Below are 5,363 nucleotides of genomic sequence, written 5' to 3'. Positions count from 1 at the left end.
TGTTCTCCCGAACAATTTTATCAAACTGTCTTTTGAATATGTTTAAGTCTTGCAAACATTTTCAGAATGAGAAGCACAACAAGCGATGACGTACCTGCAAAAAAAACGGTCAGCTGAACAGTGACCGAACAGCAGAAAAAAAAAGAATGCTAGCGATCGAATGATTGAAACAGTAATATGGGCCGAGCCCATACGACCAGCAGGGTGCGCGTATGCTCGACAATGGACGCGTTTAGGGTCGCGTCTAGCCACCAAACGTTGGCTCGTTAGTCTCTTCCAGCTCTTAGTCCAAAAATAGAAAGTACTCAAACCCACCGATATGAAAAAGGAACCACTCGGGTGCTAGTTTGGGAGATAGATACTACGTGCATTTAATGTCAAGCGTTTTTTTTAAGTCATAACTTTCAAACCATTTGTCCAAATTGTGATTCGTTTTTATCATTGGGCCCCTCGCGACGAGATCTTCGAAACTAGATCCCATTTGTATATGTTTCGACAAACTTTTTTTTTCAAAAACCAATTCAGTTGTTCCGGAAAAGCAACTGTAGTATTATGGCGAAGCAATTTCGTACAAAGAGTTAGTTACACTATTTTTTTTGTATATTTTGTACCAACTTAATTTTTAAGATACTCAGTTAGCAACAACCCTCATCAACACTTGTATTGAGACATCAACTTTGCTCTACTAGCCGCTAATAATATTGCGGCATATTCTAAGGGATGCAACTTATTGTATAGATCGGCTCAACTTGATTGCATTAAGGAAGTGGGATAATAACAAAACGGCTTATTTAAGACAGATAATGGCTAACTCAAGGCATGGTTCATGGTATGGATAAATCAAAAAGGAACTTAAATAAGAACCACCAGCCAAACTTAATTACTCCTAGTGGACAACTTAATCATAGTACCAGAGCAACTTGTTTAAGACAGATAATGGGCAACCCAAGGCATGGTTCATGACATGGAAAAAACAGAAATCAACTTAAATAAGAACCACCAGCCAACTTAACTACTCTTAGTGGACAACTTAATCATAATGAAAGAACAACTTATTTAAAACATAGATAATGGCAACTCGTGGCATCGTTCATGGCATGGAAAATCAGAAAGCAACTTAAGTAACAACCACGAGCCAACTTAATTACTCCTAGTTGACAACTTAATTATAATGACATAACAACTTATTTAAAACATGAAAAGTCGCCAACTTGTGGCATCTCATGGCATGGCAAAATCATAAAGCAACTTCAATAAGAATCACCAACCAACTTAATTACTTCTAGTAGACACTTAATCATAATGAGATAGCAGATTATTTAAAAAATGAATAATGGCCAACTCATGGCATGATTCATGGGATGGAAAAAATCAAAAAGCAACTTAAATAAGAAACACCGGCCAACTTATTTACTCTCAGTAGTCAACATAATCATATTGATAAAACAACTATTTTAAAAGATGAATAATGGACAAGTTATGCATAATTCATGGCATGGAAAATCAAAAGGCAACTTAAACAAAACCACCAGCCAACTTAACTACTCCTAGTAATTAACTTAATCATAATGATAAAACAATTTAGTTGGAACATGAATAATATGCAACTTATGCATAATTCATGGACAAAGCAACTTAGTTAAATCCAGTAGCCAACTTAACCATGTTGACAAAGCAACTTAATTAAATCAGTAAGCAACTTAAGTATGTTGCTCAAAAAGCTATTGCAATTCTGAGTTTAAATCCATCTAGTTTACATCATATTGAACACGTATATAAACGCATCATGTATGACTGGTACAATTACGCAATGCCAGTCTAGATCTTAACAGCAAAAGACCAATGTTATTAAGATATAAAGTGGTTTTACACCTCAGTTGGCTGGAAAATGAGAATAAAATGACTACCTTGTCTATCTTGAGACCACACCGATGGGCTCATGTGTGTCGCCTAAACGTGGTCGACGAATAAAACTCCATCAGGCACCTGGTACACTTGCTGATCGAGCTACATCCTTAGGTGCGAGAACAACGGTATCCTCGGAAATCTGCGAGACAGGAGGAGAACAAACATGAATGAAAATCTACCCGGCACATCCAGCAGCAAATATCTATCACTAGAGCATAACATGCACAATCGAAGCTACCTACTTCAATGTTTCCCATGCTATCCCACTCATGCACGCGCCCACAAAAGTGAAATGATCACACACCAAGTTAACTTCAGTGTTGCTTCGGAGAAATGCATAAATAGACCGATTTTCACATGTGAACAATCCCACTAATGAAAACTGCCTTTTGGCTTAGCAAACCACAACAACCTAAACCACATTCCCTTTAACGTACATACAAAAGCCATTGCTATTGCTTCATTCAATTACCATGGTACTAGTGATTAAGCAAGGGACATAATGTGATACAATCTTAACAAAAGAACCGTGATACCTCACTAGATCAGCAACTTAACAATCTTCAGCGGACAACTTAGCAACAACCTATACACAACTTTACATTAAATTTCAGGTATTTTCACGGCACGCCCTGCACCAACTCAATGATATGGGACATGTTAAAACCAACTTAATTCATTTCGCTAGCTAGCTTACGAATGTCACAATAAAACACGTTAGTGGAACCAAACTTAATTCATTTAAGTACGCAACTTAGGCATATTGACAATACAACTTAATTAACCCAAATCTGGTGGTTAACACATCAGATGAGATAATTTTGGATCATATGAAACACAATGAAAATCCCCTATCTACATTCACCACAGATATATAAAAAGCGAACATCAGGGAAAATAAGAATAAGTGAAGTTCATTTAGTTATGAAAACCCCTAAAAAACATAGAGATCTGCAAGCACCAACTAGTATGTCCAATGTTCTACTCCATCACCAACTTCCGAACGAGTTTGCCCAGTCATATTAAACGAGATTTGTGCACAAAAAGGGAGGAAGGATCATGTACACCCAAAGGTATGGGCATCAGTCGACCAATTCCACTGCAAAGAAAAATGGAACAGAGATCCAACGAACAGCATGCTGATTTACAAGACACCTACCTCCTACAGTTTTGAATCAGCGTGAGCGGGGCCGAGCACACACACAGCCGGAAATTTGGAGCGCGAGCTAAAATCCCTACATGCCTAAGTCTAAGTATGATTTGCCTTTTTTAACGGAACAAAATCGTCCTTGAGCTAAAATTCCTAGGGGATTACCTCCGTAGATGATGTAGTCCAATCCCGTTGCAGATCCTCGTCGCTGAGCACCCCACCGTCGCCCGAGGGTAGATCTTAGCCGCAAAATCTCCGCCGTCGACGCGCGTATCTCGGTCTCCTCCGCAGAGCTCGCCGCGCTTCCGCGCGTATAGCTCCCCACCGTAGATCACGCTGCACTTCCGGGCGGCCCACCCTCCACCGACGAGCTCGCCACCCGCTCACCCATCCAGTCCGACGGAAGGTGTAGCTCGCGTCGAGAATGGGGAACACATCGGGGAGAGGGGAACGACACCGCGAGAGGAGGAGCACCACGTGCGCTGGTGATTTTCTGTCGGAGAGCAAGTTAGCCCCGCCAGTAATCGCTCGCGTCTGAGGAAGATCGGACGGCCAGAAATTGGAGGCTGGAACTTATCATCTGGCCTCGGTGCACTTTTTAGCGTTTGGGAATATATAATACAGATTTTGATAAAATTCCTTTTTGGTGACGTGTCAAAAGAACGTGCATGCTCACTAACTGGAGTCGATATCGTGCCTACAACGAATGTCTATACAATTCCGTTACAACATTTGATCCAATCATCGTGCTACATCCGCTAGGCGAGATGAATGGTCCTCTTGTTTTGTCGTACCAAGACCTGACAGATTTTTATTGTGCCCCCACTGTCCCACCCCGCGAAAGGAAAGGAATTTAAGGCGGCGCCCTCTAAGGGTGTGTTTGGTAGCCCGGGGCAATAGAGAATGTCTATCTCATCTCAACATGTTGACCCTAGCCAAGTTGAGTTGAGATTTTATCATGTGTTTGGCAGCTTGTATACGTTGAGATATGCTTAGTTGAGATGTTGTTTGGTAGCATTTGTGCTGAGCTGAGAATATTACATAGCAGTTTTATAAAAAGGTCTAGCTATTTTGCAAAAAAAAACCTGGAGAAGAGGAAAAGAAAAGCAATCGGGTCCCATTTATCTACAGGGTTCATGAAGGATCCCGCCGGCGGCCAGCGGAGAAGCGGCAGCGGTCTGCGGCCATGGAAAGGGTAGCAGAGGGCGGCGTCCAGGGGAGGGTTGCCGGCGAGCGGCGACCAGGGAAGGAGAGGCACGACGACGGGCGGCGACCAGAACAGGGCAGGGCGAGCGTGACGGACGGCGGCGGCCATGGGGGCTTCTGCACGGCGGTGGGTGGTCGGCCGGGTCGAGGATATCCGATTCCCAGTCGTCTGGTCGCCGTCGAGTGTCCAGTGAAGGGTGGACGGGTCGCTCGAGCCCGTTCCTGCGCGAGGGGAGGGGCGGCAGGGGAGAGGCGTCCAGGGGGGAGCGGCGGAGGACGGCGTCCATGGGAGGAGCGGCGTGTAATATCCCAGGTTTAGAGGCAACAAAATGAGAGAACACCAAAGTGTGCATTGCATTCATGCATAGAAAATCCGGGGAATTTTCGCGCTTTCAAATAAAACTTACCACAGTAACTGAAGTTTCACTTGACTTGCTGGAATTGAAGTAGATCATCAAGTCAAGCGCTATAAACTTCACTGCGATCTTTGCTAAAACCCTGTTTTGGGTAGAGATGATTTGATCTATGGACTAGATCAAATGGAATTAGTTTTACAACAAACAACACCTTAAGTAAGGATCAATTACAAGATCTTATAAAGGATCTCAACATGCCATTCCTTACAACAACACATGAATAATTATTCACTCCTAAATCAAAGAAAAAATTAATTAACACACTATTCTATACTTATCTTATCCATGTCTTCTACTAAATGAATGTTCCTACCATGAGTCACATGGTATATCTTTTCAACTACAATACTTGAATCAAGTCAAGGACATTCATATTCATTCTTCAGTAAACCTTGACCATTCCAACCTTGTTTCCCAATCATTCCATTAAACCTTAGAGAAAGGAGAGAATCATGAATATTCTTATACTATCCATTGGGTAGAACCTAGTTTAATATTCAACCTATCTATGTGAGGTAAACCATTAATACTAATCAATGCTATAAGGAGTACAAGTCAAGTATTAAACCCTACTTGACCTAGCTTACACTTGATGGTAAGTAAGAACTTATTCTTCTAGTAATTATAGAGAGGCAAGTGTTGTGATCATTACAACTTGGTAATGATCATAAACCCTAGAGAAA

This window comes from Lolium rigidum, chromosome 2, assembly GCF_022539505.1.
Source record: "Lolium rigidum isolate FL_2022 chromosome 2, APGP_CSIRO_Lrig_0.1, whole genome shotgun sequence".
NCBI lineage: Eukaryota > Viridiplantae > Streptophyta > Magnoliopsida > Poales > Poaceae > Lolium > Lolium rigidum.
Note: the sequence above shows the minus strand (reverse complement) of the source record.